General features: G+C 37.4%; 1 protein-coding gene across 4 annotated transcripts in view; it reads right to left on the reverse strand.

Annotated features, from left to right (window-relative positions):
• LOC125651974 (H(+)/Cl(-) exchange transporter 7-like) overlaps window positions 1-6,010 on the reverse strand; it is a 65,004-nt gene extending 58,994 nt beyond the window's left edge. For all 4 annotated transcript variants that reach the window (XM_056152762.1, XM_048880853.2, XM_048880846.2 and 1 more), the window contains exon 1: window positions 5,889-6,010. The gene's annotated coding sequence lies outside the window, so the exon portion shown is untranslated. The remainder of the gene's footprint in view (window positions 1-5,888) is intronic.
• Between the last annotated feature and the right edge of the window lie 12,330 nt (window positions 6,011-18,340).

Genomic DNA, 18,340 nt, shown 5'->3' on the forward strand with positions numbered 1-18,340 from the left:
AGATGGACACCAGAAGGCAAGAGGAAGCAAGGCCGTCCAAAGACCACTTGGAGAAGGACCGTGGAAGCCGAGATGAAGGAAATGGGCCTAACTTGGAGGGAATTAGAGAAGGCAAAAGACGGAGAGCAGTGGAGGAAACTAGTACTTGCCCTATGCGCCTCCGGACGCAACAAGGACTAGGTAGGTAGGTGGGTGATTTTTTTTTTATATTATACTAAAAGGCTTTCATGTTTTGCATTGGCTTATAACCCAGATGTATTATCATGGCAGGAGAGATATATTAACATGGCAGGAGAGATATATGAACATGGCAGGAGAGATCTCTGAGTAGTATATTACAATTCTTATTTGATTCATTAATCTATTTTTAAAATGTTTGAAAAAATGTACCCAAATGATTATAGGATGCAGCTTTATATCATGTATACACCAATGTTGCCTAGCCTGTACTTTAAACGTCACCTTCAACTAACACCCAGTAGCTTAAAAAGTGACTTGAATAAGGGAGCAGACTCTCTGTCGCGATTGGAATGGTATATTTATTGAAAGTCGGGAAAGTAAAAATTTGATATTTACTGAGAACTATCTGTCATGATGTTGTGAATTCAGCTAGTAGTCACAAGTGAATACTCTCTCTCTCTCTCTCTCTCTCTCTCTCTCTCTCTCTCTCTCGCTATTGCGTCAATAAGGGTACAATGTAGACTATTTGTTTATACGTAGTTGTAAATATTTAAACACATGCTGATAATACTTATATCTTTGATAACCTCTGACAACCCAAAAAGACCACAGGGAACTCGAAGATTTATCAACATACATGTAAGTACACATAAAGTACACGTGCTCAGCATTTCTGTGGAAATCCCTTACAAGTACAGAGAGAGAACACATGCTCAGCATTTCTGTGGAAATTCCTTGCAAGTATACACACACAGAGAGAGAGGGGGGGGACACATGTTCCGCATTTCTGTGGAAATTCCTTGCACAAAGAGAGAGGGTATTAGAATACCCTGCCCCATTTCAGGAAGTGTGGGACCACAGGTCGAACACCACCCCCACCCCACCCCCACCTACCCCACACACACAAAGTTTCAACAGTGTAAAGGTAGATCATAAAGCAAATCTAGTATTATGAAGGAACGAACAATTTTAATGGAATAAAACGTCTCCACAAATCATTGCAGGATTTAATATTGAATCGTATAGAAAATATAAGTTTTGTCTGTTTTTATTTCAAAAATATACCTATAAAATCTGAGATGGATTAACATTTATCAACATACATGTAAGTACACATAAAGTACACATGCTCAGCATTTCTGTGGAAATCCCTTACAAGTACACACACACAGAGAGAGAGAGAGAGAGAGAGAGAGAGAGAGAGAGAGAATAACATTTATTCTATACTTTTAGAATAACATTTATTCTATATTAAACCAGAGTTCTTGAAATCTATTTATGTGGTATCAGAAAGTTCAAGATTTTTATCAGTCGAAATACTGAAATGCACAATGAACTTTTCTGGTCCGGGAAATTCCACACCTGTCAGGTACATGTAGCCCAATGGTAGAGCGTTCGCTATGTAACCGGGAGGTTGTGAGTTCGAGCCCCGCTCGTGTCATGACCGCCTTTAAAGTAGGTAGTGATTGCTCCTTCGCCAAACGCTCGGGATTTAGAAGTGAGAATCACGGTCTTTCGGATATGATCTTAGAAATGGAGGTCCCGTGTCGCGATAGGCGTTGGCATGATAACCCCCACTGAGCTACGGCCCTGAGCGCTAACTATAGACACTACAACTGGTGGCCTCTCGATATGAGTGAAAACATCTCGATTGGACGTAAAATCAATCAATCAATCGTACTGGTTTTCAAGAACACTGTTAATACAAAAATCAAATTTCTTCAATATTTGACCTTTGAATATTTGAAGTACTGTTCATCCTGCATTGGTGTTTCTTAAGTGTTAAAAGCTTTCAGTGTGAGATATGATTAACTGTTAGCAGACATAAGTTTCTGCTGTTAGCGAGCGTCAATACAAACGTTTCCAGTGGCGTAGCTTCCATTGAGGCAACCGAGGCAGCTGCCTCGGTAAAAAAAAAACAACACCTTTTACGTTGTTAAAATGTCGATAGCTTTTGGGGGGCTGCGCCCAGACCCCCTGCCTCGGTAATATTCGAACCCAAGCTACGCCTATGGTTTCAATTTCAGCTAGCGATCAAATGTTCACGAAAAGTAACGCTAAATCTGGACATGCAATGAATGTACATGTACTGTTACAGTGCAGAAAATCCTTGTTCAGATTGTGATATGCTCACGGTGGGTGTTACGGGGTCTTCCGGGTGAGACGCGTTGACTAGTGACATAATACAGCTACAGGTGCATGCTGCCCCGTAAATAGACGATATCTTAGGCAGTGTCGGATCTAGAGGGAGGGGTTGGTTACGGGGGTTGCAACCCTTTGGTTGAACATTTTTAACAAAAATGTCATTTTTTTTCCAGCTACCTGCAGCCACCCCCACCCCCGGTACCGTTCTTAGGATGAAAACAATGTAACCATGGATATGTAAATATATGCCCTTTGCTAAATTATATTATATAGTTGTATACCCATTTTTAAAGAATTAAGGATCAATTTGAATTATTCTACGAGAAATTCAATTAATAAACAAGAGGCCCAGGGGCCTTATAGGTCACCTGAGTATCATGTAACAACCTTCCAATGTTTGAATTAGGTTTGTGTTTAAATATAAGAATTTTACTTTTGGATGGAAGAAACATTGAATAGCTACGTGGTCATGAAGTACATGTGTCATTTTTATGTTCAATCAATAATCCTTTTTAAAAAACCTAGGTCTGAGACATCATATAGAAAAGGGTTATTTACTCCTTAGATAAAACCAATATAAGAAGATTTTCAAAGAATTTCTACATTTTCACTATATGACCAATAGAGCCCCACCCTAACACAAGAACCCCTGCTCCAGGGGCCATGAATTTCACAATTTTGGTAGAGGGCTCAACGCTCATTATAATTATGCCCACAGTTTGGCTTCTTGATGTCCAGGAGTAAAGAAGATTTTTAAAATTACACCCATTTTGATGGGTTTTGCCCCACCCCTCAGGCCCCAGGGGGGCAGGGACCACGAATTTCACAATTTTTGTTCCCCTCCACCCACAGATGCTATATGCCAAAATTGGTTGAAACTGGTTCAGGGGTTTCAGAGAAGAAGCTGAAAATGTTCAAATGTTAACGCACGACGAACGACGACGGACAAAAACAGAAGATTTTCAAAGAAATATTGCATTTTCACTATATAATCAATCAGCCCCGCCTTTGCACCAGAACCCCTGACCCAGGGACCATAAATTTCAGTTTTGAAAGAAGCATCCTTGATCATCATTATCATACTATTAGTTTGTCTACTTAATACCCAGCAGCAGAGGAGAAGATTTTCAAAGAAATAAAATGCATTTTCACTATTTGATCAATAGGGCCCCACCCTAATACCAGAACCCCTGGCCCAGGGGCCATGAATTTCACAATTTTGAAAGAGGCATCCTTGCTCATCATAACCATGCTATTGGTTTGTCTACTTAAAGGACACATCTCGTGTTTTCAAAGTATACAGAATTATATGCATTTTGTCTTCCTTATGCTTATAGAAATTAATTGTAATAGTTCGTTCGCTGAAGTATTCCGATAATTAGCCACAATACGGACTTAAATCTAAGCCCCGATTTCAAAAAGCCTAGTTAATTAGATAGGTAGTCACGTGGTACAGTGACGTCATATGCGACCTTCGTCGATCAACTTGTTGTAACAGTAGTGTTAGATATTTTTAAAACTCGGGTTTTAGGGGCCTAATTTATTTACCATGGATAACATTTATTTCGATGTTGACAAATTTCCAGAGTCTTATATCTTTTAGCCACCAGTGCATACAAATAGCGACCCAAATGTAGCGAGAAAAGCGAGTATGAAATCTGCTTAAATTTGCGAGTAAATAATGTTTACATCGGATCCCTGTCTAAACACAATTTGGTAATGCCATTTCTGTAAACAACTGTAATTAGAGTTGTTGCTTTTCTAAAATAAACAGTCCAATTATTATTAAATTTATTTTTGGAGAAGTTAGATAGGCCTAAATTATGATACGATTATGTATCATTGACAACTAGGCCTACTGTCACGGGTGCATTTCGAAAAAGAAAAAATAATAATAATGATCAAACTTATTGTGAAAATCACAATACTTTTAAATTATTTTATTAAAGCAATTTTATTAGGCCTAATCATTAATTTTTGTTACGTAGGAAGTGGGAGCGTGGCGTGCTGTTGTTGTAAACACGTACATGTACGCGTTCCTTAAAAAAAATGAAAGCATTATAATTCAATTCAAAGTCGGGAAATATTATATTTTATTATTTATAATTGAAAGTTCAATTATCTTTTATCTTTAAATTTCTTTTTTAAAACTACCAGTTGGTAGACACTGCTAGCAAAGTTCTGCCTATGTTGTTACAAGGTGAAGGTCAGTTGGTGCGAGTGTGTATTGAATTCGAGAGCAGAACGGAAAGCATATGCCGTAGGCCTATATGTTACAGTGCGTAGCTTCGATAGAACCACTTTCTCACAGTTTATCTACGTATTTGTCCAAGTGCTTGTTAGAAAAAGTACAGGGACAAATTTTACTGGGGGGTTTTATGGCAAAGTCGTTGTGCCGACAAAAAATATTCACGTCTTGTCCCTCATACATTCCTTCGAAAATTGATAAAAACACAGTCCAAATCCTCTCTACTGACAGCAAGTACACCCTTAAACGGCACAAAACACCCTAATGCAGTGTTATTTACAAGCTGTTATTGTGATAATTGTTTGTTTGTCAATTAAATCTAATCTGTTTATGAAATGGCTATCAACTGTTTTCAAATCTTCTCGCTCGAGGTCGCATATGACGTCACACATAATGGCGCGTAAAATATCGAAGAAAATATGCATATCGCAAGATTTGAATTTCATCGCTTTCAAACTCGAAAACTACGCAAACTGTTTCATTTAAAACACACGTAAAGTAGTTTTAGGCATGAAATGAATTAATTTTGCTGAAAAAATTAAAAAGTTTAAAAACATGCGATGTGTCCTTTAATACCCAAGGACAGAGAAGAAGATTTTCAAAGAAATAATGCATTTTCACTATATGACTTATAGACCCCCACCCTAGCACCAGAACCCCTGATCCAGGGGCCATGAATTTCACAATTTTTAAAGAGGCATCCTTGCTCATCATTACCATGCTATTAGTTTGTCTACTTAATACCCAGAGACAGAGAAGAAGATTTTCAAAGAATTTCTACATTTTCACTATATGACCAATAGAGTCCCACCCTAACAGAAGAACCCCTGCCCCAGGGGCCATGAATTTCACAATTTTGGTAGAGGGCTCAACGCTCATTATAATTATGCCCACAGTTTGGCTTCTTGATGTCCAGGAGTAAAGAAGAAGATTTTTTAAAATTACACCCATTTTGATGGGTTTTGCCCCACCCCTCAGGCCCCAGGGGGGCAGGGACCACGAATTTCACAATTTTTGTTCCCATCCACCCACATATGCTATATGCCAAAATTGGTTGAAATTGGTTCAGGGGTTTCAGAGAAGAAGCTGAAAATGTTCAAATGTTAACGCACGACGAACGACGACGGACAAAAACAGATAGCAATAGGTCACCTGAATGATTCAGGTGACCTAAAAATTATTGTCACACTAAAATGAATGCATTGTACGAGTTGATTAAAACTGCAAATTAAATTGTTGTGGATGAAAAAAAAAGTCACATGTAATCAAGAGAAAAAATGAATTAAACGTCATAGTTGTGAATCCGTTAACTTACCCGTGTGGCTAGTAATTAAGCAGATGAAGGACCCCCGGGCAGCTCTTTCTACCAAAGTCAGACCTGCTCTAAATACTGACATCACTACGCGATCCGTCGACAAACATTGTCGAACAAACTTTTTACCCTGGTGACGGTTCCAGACTAAGGAATTCGGCCAATTAAAGAAGACAAAAAATGACAAATAGCTGCTGGTGGCCTTGGCATAAACGCACTAGGGATTAACGAATATGATATGCAAATGAAGAAAATGTCCTAAGAGCCCCCAGGAGCCCTCGAGGGGCCTATGAGTTTACCTACTTTCATTCCCAGCTTGCCTGCCTTCCAATTGGGGTGTAATTTCCCCGAAGATATATATTATTCAGATCTTGTTGACAAAATATTTTAATAACGATGTTGTTCACCTCTTTTAAAGGTTTGATTGACCCATAAATCTGGAAATGAAAAGTTCCCAATCTCCAAATGTTTGGCGAGAAATCGAGAAAGATTACACAGCACTTAGGATTGTTGACTTTTTCGGAGTGCTGTCATACTCAAGGCTTTATAAAAACTTCAAACAGGAGAGCCTTCAACACTTGCACAACTCAAACCATCATATAGTGACGGTTTCTACACCAAGCGTAAAGAACAATTGATCATAAATTGGATATTAATTGGCTGAGTGGATCTGAAATCTTACCTATCAGGACTGAATTCAATGCAACTGAAAATATTACATTACTTTCAAAATCTCAAGAGAAATCTCTAGATAGATATTTTCCTCAATTTAAGAAAGTTGCAGAAAATTTGAAATGTTTGGTTCACTTTGTTACAAAGTGTATTGGCAAAGGATTATGACCAAGTCAAGGCCGCGATATTAATCAAAAGCTTATGAATTAGTGCCCGAAGCGTGCAGACAAATGTTTAGAAAGTACAAAAAAAATCAAACATATGTTGAATTTGTAAGTGAAAAGCAAAATTTATTTAATCAATGGTTGACATCTAATAGAATTAATGAAAAATTTCAGTCAATCATCCTAGTAGAAGAGTTTAAGGAGTGCGTTCATCATGATTTGAGAACACACTTAGAAGATCTCTTGTGGAATCCACAGTAATTTCAAATACTCTCTCTCTCTCTCTCTCTCTCTCTCTCTCTCACTCTCTCTCTCTCTATCGCGTTCGATAGTGAAGACGACGACCTATACGATGTTACCAAAGCGATGACCAGAAGAAAATAAATCAAGGTTGGCCGTGTTCAACCCCTTAACACGGCTGGTTCATATCATGAAACTGACTTCTGTGACACTTTCCTGTTTGACCTTGATGGCAGTTCACATGAAAACATAAAAGCCATATAACAGTGAGCCTTCAGTGAAAACCAGCGACGATGATGTCCCAATATACAGTTAGATCCTCAGTAGGAGCATTTACTGTCAGAGGAAAGTAACAACCCTGATATTGTCCAATTTAGCCCGAAATCACTTCCACCAGAAGAGGCCACCAAAGTCGGAGAGTGTTACTACACAAAAGACGGGGTCCTTATGAGAAAACGGCGATCACCTGATGCACCACCGGGTGAAGTATGGCGTGTCGTTAACCGGATAGTGGTCCCAGTGATATATCGTAGGAACATTATGAGTTTGTCTCACGACATACCCATGGCAGGTCATTTCGGTGTCAATAAGACTGGTAACAGAGTTTTTAGCCATTTTATATGCCCAAGTTTAGAAAGGATGTTTTTGAATTTTGCAAGCCATGTCATGTTTACCAGATGGTATGTGAACAAAATCAGAAAATTTCAGCTGCCCCTCTCCAACAACCTATTACAGCTTTTGAAGAACCTTTTAGTCGAGTGTAAGTGAATTGTGTAGGACTTTTGCTTAAGACAAGATCGGGGAACCAGTGCTATTATGTGTATATAAAGATAAAGATAAAGTGCACAAAATTCAAGGTACTTACCAAGAATGTCAATTTTGTGTCTTAGGCTATTCAGTCAGATCAAGGTCAGGGTTGTTTCAACAGGTCATGCATGAGGTAGGTATTAGACAGTATAAGTCTTCTGCTTATCATTCCAAGTCTCAGGGGGCGCTTGAACCTCGAAACTATGGTGAAGACATATTGTTATCAGTAGGATAAAAGACTGAGATGAAAAAATTAAAATCTGCCCTTATGAGTAGTACAGTTCTTTCAGCTCCAGATTTTTCTAAGAAATTTCACCTTACTGTTGATGCTAGTGATGTAGGAGTCGGTTTGTTTCAAGAACATAGTGTCAATGTAGATAGAGTTGTTTCAAAGTGTAAACTAAATCATTCTGCTATTGAATAAGAGTGTCTTGCTTAGTAGTTAGCTTTAAAACATTTCGATATTTATCTGAATGTTACTGTACATCCAATTCTTGTTTTTACAGATCATAACCCGCTCACTTTTTGGCATGGAATGTCAAACAAGAATCAGAGACCCACAAGATGCAGTTTATTGTTACAAGAGTATGATATTGATATTAAACATATCAAAGGCAAAGACAATGTTACTGCACATGCCTTTTCAAGAATATTTAGTTTTCATTGTCATTCAATTTTTTTCAAAGAGGAGATGTTGTTTAATATATTTGTACTTGATTGATACTTGTGTCCCTAGAGATTTTATTTGTAGGATAATCATTTTTGTGAAATGTATGTTTACAGAATTGTCCAGTACCTAGTATCTTGTTGCGATTTTGTCCGACTGCAGGTTTTTTACACGCTAAACCAGTCATTAGTCAGCATGCTTTTACAGTAACGGCCACACTTAGCCTGGTTCCGGCCTAACCATAATGCTCCGCACAGTAGGCTACGGCCACGCTGTGCTGAGGCATCAGCCATACATGTAGCCCAGGTCACGCAAGCCGTTTGACTTCTCGTAGAACACTGCATTGACAAACGTGTAGGTGACCTAGACTACATCAGCCATTGTTATTTGCGGGCTTCCACAGTGCCCACCCTTCCCTTACAGTAACTTTACTGGATTTTCAGCTCATCTGAGTTGAAAGCTCAAGTGAGCTTTTCTGATCACCTGTCGTCTGGCTGTCTGTCTACCTGTAAACTTTTCACATTTTCTTCGACTTCTCCAGAACCAATGGGACAATTTCTACCAAACTTGGCAAAAAGCATCCTTGGGTAAAGGGCTTTTACGTTTGTTTAAACGAAGGGCCATGTCCCCTTCAAAGGGGATATAATCACAAAAATAGGGTGGGGTTATTAAAAATCTTCTCAAAAACCACTAGGCCAGAAGAGCTGACATTTACATGAAAGCTTCCTGACATAGTGAAAATTCAAGTTTGTTAAAATCATGACCCCGGGGGTAGGGTGGGGCCACCATAGGGGATCAAAATTTTACATACAAATGTATAGAGAAAATCTTCTCAAGAATCACTGTGCCAGAAGACCTGAAATTTACATGAAAGCTTCCTGACATAATGGAGATTCAGGTTTGTTAAAATCATGACCACCCCCCCCCCCACCCCCCGGGAGGTAGGGTGGGGCCACAATAGGGGATCACATTTTTTCATACAAATATATAAGGGAAAATCTTTAAAAAATCATCTCAAGAACCACTGACCTAAACAAGAGGCCCATGGGCCACATCGCTCACCTGAGTCACCATATCTGAAGACTTTCCATATATATTTGCATGTAAAACCTTAGTCCCTATTATGGCCCCAACTACCCCTGGAGGCCACGATTTCTGCAAACTTGAATCAACACTACGTCAGAAATCTTTCATGTAAATGTCAACTTCTTTGGCCCAATGGTTCTTGAGAAGAAGATTTTTAAAGATTTTCTCTATATTTGTATGTAAAACTTTGACCCCCCCCCCCCCCCACTTGTGGCCCCATCCTACCACCGGGGGCCATGATTTGAACAAACTTGAATCTGCATTATGTCAGGAAGCTTTCATGTAAATCTGAGTTTTTCTGGCTTAGTGGTTCTTGAGAAGAAGATTTTTAAAGTTTTTCTCTATATATTTGTATGTAAAACTTTGACCCCCCCCCCTTGTGGCCCCATCCTACCCCCGGGGGCCATGATTTGAACAAACTTGAATTTGCACTATGTCAGAAAGTTTTCATGAAAATCTGAGCTTTTCTGACTCAGTGGTTCTTGAGAAGAAGATTTTTAAAGTTTTTCCCTATATATTTGTATGTAAAACTTTGACCCCCCCCCCTTGTGGCCCCATCCTACCCCCAGGGGCCATGATTTGAACAAACCTGAATCTGCACTATGTCAGGAAGTTTTCCTGTAAATCTCAGCTTTTCTGACTCAGTGGTTCTTGAATTTAAAAATTCTGAGATTTTTAAAGATTTTTCCTATATATTTGTATGTAAAATTTTGATCCCCTATTGTGGCCCCATCCAACCCCCGGGGACCATGATTTGAACAAACTTGAATCTGCATTATGTCAGGAAGCTTTCATGTAAATCTGAGCTTTTCTGGCTTAGTGGTTCTTGAGAAGAATTTTTAAAAAGTTTTTCTCTATATATTTGTATGTAAAACTTTGACCCCCCCCCCCTTGTGGCCCCATCCTACCCCCGGGGGCCATGATTTGAACAAACTTGAATTTGCATTATGTCAGGAAGCTTTCATGTAAATCTGAGCTTTTCTGGCTTAGTGGTTCTTGAGAAGAAGATTTTTAAAGTTTTTCCCTATATATTTGTATGTAAAACTTTGATCCCCCTTGTGGCCCCACCCTACCCCCAGGGGCCATGATTTGAACAAACTTGAATCTGCAATATGTCAGGAAGCTTTCAGGTAAATTTCAGCTCTTCTGGCCCAGTGTTTCTTGAGAAGAAGATTTTTAAATGACCCTACCCTATTTTTGCATTTTTGTGATTATCTCCCCTTTGAAAGGGACATGGCCCTTCATTTGAATAAACTTGAAAGCCCTTCACCCAAGGATGCTTTTGGCCAAGTTTGGTTGAAATTGGCCCGGTGGTTCTGGAGAAGAAGTCAAAAATGTGAAAAGTTTACAGACGGACGACGGACAAAATGTGATCAGGAAAGCTCACTTGAACCTTCGGTTTAGGTGAGCTAAAAAGTACAAATTTACATAAAAGGTTCCTGACATAGTGGATATTCAAGTTTGTTAAAAGCATGACTCCCGGGTGTAGGATGGGGCCACAATAGGGGATCAAAGTTTTACATACAAATATATAGAGAAAATCTTTAAAAATCTTCTTCTCAAAAACCACTAGGCTAGGAAATTACAAATTTACATAAAAGCTTCCTGACATAGTACAGATTCAAGTTTGTTCCCATCATGGCCCCCGGGGGTAGGATGGTGACATAATAGGGGATCAAAGTTTTACATACAAATATATAGGGAAAATCTTCTGAAAAATCACTGGACCTGAAAAGTTTGCATTTAAATAAAAACTTCCTGACATAGTGCAGATTCAAGTTTGTTAAAATCATGGCCATTGGGGTAGAATGGAGCCATAACAAGGGTCACAATTTTACATGCGAATATATAGGGAAAATCTTTAGATATGGGCCAAGGTGACTCAGGTGAGCGATATGGCCCATAAGCCTCTTGTTTTTATTGCATTTGTCTTTATCATATCTATGTCAAATATCAATAGATATCTTTCGCATATCTTCATTCATGCCAAATTCGTTCCTAGTCGCAATTTTTGTCTTGCCATGCCATTTTCGTAATTGTTGTAAGGTAGTAATTTTTTCATTGAAATATTTTTCTTTTAATAATTGTAAATAAATTGTTATATCTTTGAATTGTTTTGTGATTGATTTTTGCTGGGTTTATTTAGGATTTATTCTGACCCATAACATAACCTATCTACATATGTAGTTCTTTTATCACTTTTGGTTTACCAAACACAGAAGGATAGATGATACGCACTTTTGTTTTAATGTTCCAGATACGGGATTTTAATGTCCCTCCTATCCTTTTTATCCATTCTGAGAAGGTGTTTTCCTTTTCATAGTTAGCCCATCGTATGGCATAATCAAGTCTGAACAAAAAATACTTGATCAAATACTAACCTTGAATATAAACAAACCTCCAGGTCCTTGTGACATTCTTCGTACAGTACTAACAAATATCGCTGCGTCTACTCACAGAAATATTTCGAAATTATTTGATATTCCATTGTTCCTTGATAAACTTTCAGCTATGTTGAAGGCAGTCATACTACACCTGATTAGAAACATAAAAGTAGCATACAAGATGTCAAAAACTAATAGGTTCATATCTGTTATATCGGCTCCTTGTTAGTTACCTTTATAGGTTAATATCTGTTATATCAGCTCCTTGTTAGTTACCTTTATAGGTTAATATGTTTTATATCAGCTCCTTGTTAGTTACCTTTATAGGTTAATATATTTTATATCAGCTCCTTGTTAGTTACCTTTATAGGTTAATATATATTATATCAGCCCCTTGTCAATTACCTTTATAGGTTAATATCTGTTATATCAGCTCCTTGTTTATTACCTTTAAAATCCTAGAAGCATCTTTACAACACAAAAATATTCTATAAATAACATTGATCGCTCCAACAAAGAGTAGAGTAAACACGGACTCCTGGACACACCAGAGGCGGAATCAGGTGCCTGGGAGGAGTAAGCATCCCCTGTTGGCCAGTCACACCCGCCGTGAACCCTGTATCTAGATAAGATACACGAAGTTCTCAGTTGGCAAAATCGTTATGTAAAGAACGGTCGAACAGTTGGTATGAAACACGTCATTTGACCCAGTGACAGCCTATATATAATAGATCACATGTGAAATACTTACTTTAAACGAGACTGCTGAAACCCTGTAACATCAGCTTGTTTGTCAGTAGCCTGCCTCGATTTAAACTTTGATCATACACAGAATATGCTCTTGCGTATATCGAATCAGTTAAGAGATATAAACACCACATACAGGTGATAATGGAATATTGCTACATAAAATGGAAAGTTGGCGAAGGAGTAGCTGAGGTCACCCCGTTGCCGCCAACGTCTATATTCAATCAAATATCTAAATATGAAGCAGATACATGTATAAAAGACTCTGTGGTATTTTTTTTATTCTGAGCTAAATCAATGGATGAATGAACGTGAGTATCTATATTTTTAGATTAATAAAGTTTGCCAATAAACTTTGAAACGCTTCTTCCAGAGTTACTGCTTGCACTTTTAAATATGTAAGATGAAGTCCTTAAACTATGATATAATTTTACTTGATTTGGAAATATCGTTAAATTAATCAAAAACCTACTTTCGTTTTCGATAAACTATTCTGAAATAGCAAAAAAAAAAAGAAAAAAAAAGAGTAGTGTGGTAGATACACTTTGGCGGATCTAGTCAGTTTACAACTGAAGTAAATCCATTGTTTATCGATGCTTAATTTTGATCTTACAGAAGAAATAAGTATTGATAATTGTTGAATACATAAAATATGCCTGTTCGTTTCTTCTATCTGTGATTTTAGTCTTGAATCAGCGTTATGGAAATTTCCAGAACGAAGCGCCCAGAATGAGGCAACATCATAGACGCTTAGGTCTAAAACCAATTGCACATTCTCGGCAAGCCGAAAAACAACCCGAGAATTTGCGATTAGTTTACAACATGATCAGCATTAAATTGTGTGGGTGTTCAGTGTTAGTTATCATAATAGTTTTGACTGGGTCCATATTTATCATTTTCTAATGATTTATAATCATATTACTTTAATATCTATACATCTCATTCAACTAAAGACACCCCCGTCCGAGACCAACGATCTCACACATCGGCGAATTTTTTGATACGATATCCATCTGATATTTTCATGTTCTTAATTTTCCCCGTGATTATAGAAGTCACTGTTACGACTTTTAGTAATAATTCATTAACAGTCACTGATATGTACAAACACATGGATAAACACGAAACAGTTTTTATTTTTGGTTCCAAGAACATGTTTTGTGATGACACAGATCTTGAAAGTTAGTAATACGTCGAAAATTGTCCAATATGTCAGTTATCGAATGGTCCTGGACTGTTCTAAGAAGTTTGCACCTTGTAATTTTAAAGTTAAAACATTTCACCGAAATTAGGTTGTACACTACCTGACAATGTCCAAGAAATCAGACCACTGTTTACAATATAGCAGTTTTTCTATTTAGAATTCACATACTACATAATGTTTTCGATTATTGCGTTTGACGAAAGGAAACCGCGTGCATTCATAATTTTGGCCTTAAATTGTCGCACTGGACAAAAACTACCATTGTAAACACATTCGCAATTTTGAAATTATGAACGACCGTTCATTTTGTCTTTGGTCTTTAGCACAGGGGCTAAGCCCGTTTTGGGCCCGAACTCTGTGATACCATAAATATAGAAAGGGGTCTACCTCCGACACAGATAAAAAACTAACCACTCGCTTCAAATGTCTAAAAAAATCTTAAACTAAGTAAGTTATGCGTAATTTGTCGTTTTCCTTGCATAGATTAATGTTTTAACTACTTGCATGCCAAATTTCAAGTCACTGGTTCTTAAAATAACAAAGATATACGTCATCGTTCTCTCGATTTCACTTGTTTATTTTTACTAGGACATTTACCGGTCCAGGTCACGGAGTCGTTTCTCGCCTATGACAGCAGTGAAATTCAGACTAGTATGGAAGATTTCAGACCTGTCAATTTCACATCAATTATATGCTACTTACTTCCTCATATTTTAATAATGTTCTTCGTGTAGACGTTACACGACTTATTTTTCCTCAGCAGCGTCAGGTAGCAGGGGACAGTTTCGCACTATAGGCCCGGTCAACTTTTTCAAAAAATGGAATTACCCTGTATTTGAAGTGATATTACATGTGTAAAAATGTATACAATAATTTTAGGATGCATGTCAAATGTAGCCGAGTGCTTAGTAAAAATGTTGATATACAACATGTAGGTGTCACCATGATTCCTAGCATATAGATGGGTGCAAATACGAAACTAAGACACGTGGTCAGTTGCTGAAGAAATTCCGGTGAAAACATGCAGGGTCTAGCAAAAGGTCTGTAGCTGTGAGGGAAGGTGGATGGCCCCATATGAGAGGTAGATTTTTGAGAAGGGCAGATAGGGTTCTTGATTGTGCACAGTGTCTAAATCCCCATGTTTGGTACTGTGATGGTGTGGGGGTGGTGCGGATTAGCCCAAATGAGGGAAAATCAAAGCAAAAAAGGGGAACCTGCTCAGAGCATGTTTTGTGCACCAGCACCAGTATTTATAGATTACATGTAATTTAGGGTCATAATTTATTAACTACACTAATATGAAATACAAGTATTGACATAAAAGGGAAATATGATTTTTCATTAGTCTGTCATAATCTGACTTTGGTGTATACCCCCTATCCACATGTTTCAAAACCAAAGAAACTGTCCCCTGCCACCTCAACTGTTGACAAGATCTGCCATTTTAATGATTACACTAAATACCCGAAATGACTAAAACTTTAAAGAAGGGGAAAATGGGTAATAATAATCTAAATGAAATAGAATAAACAAAAACAAAAAATTAAAAAAGCCAAGAAATAATGTTCAATTTCCTTCTCTAAGTGCAATATCACAAGAATAATGTTTTGATCAGTTTTAAGGTATTTGAGATTTTAAGTCTATCGGGTATTTAGTGCGTTCATTAAAACGGCAGCTCTTGTCAACAGTTGATGCTGCTGAGGAAAAATAAGTCGTATAACGTAGGATACAACCATTCTATGTAAGTATAACGTAGGATACAACCATTATATGTAAGTATAACGTAGGATACAACCATTCTATGTAAGTATAACGTTGGATACAACCATTCTATGTAAGTATAACGTAGGATACAACCATTCTATGTAAGTATAACGTAGGATACAACCATTCTATGTAAGTATAACATAGGATACAACCATTCTATGTAAGTATAACGTGGGATACACCATTCCTAACTTATTGACAATTTGCAACGCTGCATGATTCTAATGTCTTTTGTGAAGCCACCTGGCGTTTTCGTTATTTTTTTTTTTTAATTTGAATATTGAACTTCATTATTTATTACAAGATATACGATGTAAATTATAACTGTTCCAGAAGGGAGAAAAAAATTCAAGAGGATTTTAGGACTGCATTCCATGTCACCATTTTCAGTAGCACGTAAACCACAGAGGCCGAGCTCGTTGTGTTATTATCACAAAAATGAATTAATGTTTCTATCAGTGGAAATTCCCAGGGAACATAGTATATGGATGTAAAATATGATTTCAATATTCACTAAGGTTAATGTCATATATGGCAAATTCGTAGTGTATCAAGTTATAGAGGTCAGTTAAATTAGAAAGTCATTCCCGCCAATGCGAAAATCCTAGACAAAGTCAGAGATGGCAGTGTTGTTGAAATATATTTTAGGAACTACAAATAATCTCCAAACTTCCCAGCTGAAAACTGCCACAAAGATGTCAGTGCCGTGTTTGAAATCACAATCTTTTTATGTTTTGAAGTGTAGAAAGATATGCCAGTTTATTATGTGAACAAGAACTACTTATGTTCAAGCAAGTTTCCCACCAAACTACGCATTTGGTATATATTATTTATTATACACCCCAAAAACAGGGCACCGCTAAACCGGTACATGATACACCCGCATACATTATTGACCCAGGAATTTGAACTAGTGAGAAAGGATTTTCCACAAAAGGATTTCGTCGGAGTTACAATAACAATGTATTTTGCATTAAACAAATCTAAGTCCAAGGGCTGTAACTCCTTCAAAAATAGTGGGACAGCATTCCCTTTGTAATATGCACATCTACACATTGTGATCTTCCTTTGTACTAAGTTTCATTGAAATCCCCTAAATGGTTTAGGAGAAGTTGCGAAGACAAAGTATTTTGAATAGAAAAAAAAGTCAAAGAGGCACAACTCCTTTAAAAAAAACACCCCCCTCGTAATATGCACAGTTCCACATTGTGATCTTTCTTCGTACCAAGTTTCATCAAAATCCTCCAAAGGGAGGAGTTACGAAGACAAAGTATTTTGAATAGAAAAAAAAACCAAGTCCAAGAGCCGTAGCCTCTTTAAAAAACATTGGGCAGTATTCCCCTTGCAATATGCATAGCTCCACATTGTGATCTTCCGTTGGACCAAGTTTCATCAAAATCCCCCAAAGGATTATAAAGCGTAAACTGACCCAAACCATGTTATACTCGTATAATTTGTCCCAGAATTAAAGTCACTCCTTCAATAAACACTGAAGTTCAATATTCAAATTTTAGAAACATAATGAAAACGCCAGATGCCATTACAAAATATATGAAAAACATGCATCGTTGCAAATTGTCAATAAGTTAGGAATGGTGTATCCTACGTTATGCTTACATAGAATGGTTGTATCTACCGTTATATTTTAATTATCATTAACAACCGTCTTCTTCCTGACGTTTATGGTATACATTGTAATGATGTTGTCTTTTTCACTGATATAATTGAATTTTAGGTGGGTTTTTCTGGGTCTTTTTTTTAAAATGAAGAAAATGAACGACTGCGACCAATTTACACGAAATTTTGTAACTGTGTTGGAGTGTTTGAGCAAGTGGTAGGGGATCTGACCGAATGCTATATGCATTCAAACCAGAATTCATTACGTTACCTGATAGGCTATATAATTCTTAAGAATTATCTGTATAAAGAAAAATATTGACCACTTTCTAAACCCTCCTCACGGACATCTACACTCTCCATAGTAAAACGCCGTAAGGGTTGGTTGTACTCTGCGTTAAAAGCACGGTTGTATCCAATTGACGTTTGGCCACGGTGATGTAGCATGTTTACAGACAGTCAGACAGAAAACAGAATAGAGAGAACCACTTTGAGCAATAAAAGGGGAGTCAAATTTTATGTTTAACATGAAATCACCATTCAGTATGACTACATACCGCAACTCCCATGTTGTTTCGAACAAAAATTTTCTCGCGCGCTTGCGCACAACCACCATAAACGTCACTCCTTCATAAATATCCTCTAGAAAATCGTCGTTTTCTCCTTACATTGATTACACCAGTACTCCTTTAATACCCGTATATATTTTGTCGAAATTATCAAATTCATAGTTTAACATAATGACAAATTGTTGGTCTAGTTTTAGCCACAGGCACTCGACGTTTTAAATATCTATAATAAAAAAAAATTGTCTTCCTGTAAACATAATGTATGAATATTATGTTTACAGGAAGACAATTTTTTTTATTATAGATATTTAAAACGTCGAGTGCCTGTGGTTTTAACATCAAACAAAATACTGTTTAATACGGCATTTGAGCTCCAAATGCACAGTTCATTGAATTCATGTGCGCAACAATTCAAACATGCATTTTATTTAATTGCGATTTCCCACGCGTGCGCGGGGTTTCATCTATAGTTGTTGATGTCTAAAACATCAATGTATCTAAATGTCAAGTTGAGGGCCACAGCAAGAGATG

Source organism: Ostrea edulis, chromosome 1 (assembly GCF_947568905.1).
Source record: "Ostrea edulis chromosome 1, xbOstEdul1.1, whole genome shotgun sequence".
Taxonomy (NCBI): Eukaryota; Metazoa; Mollusca; class Bivalvia; order Ostreida; family Ostreidae; genus Ostrea; species Ostrea edulis.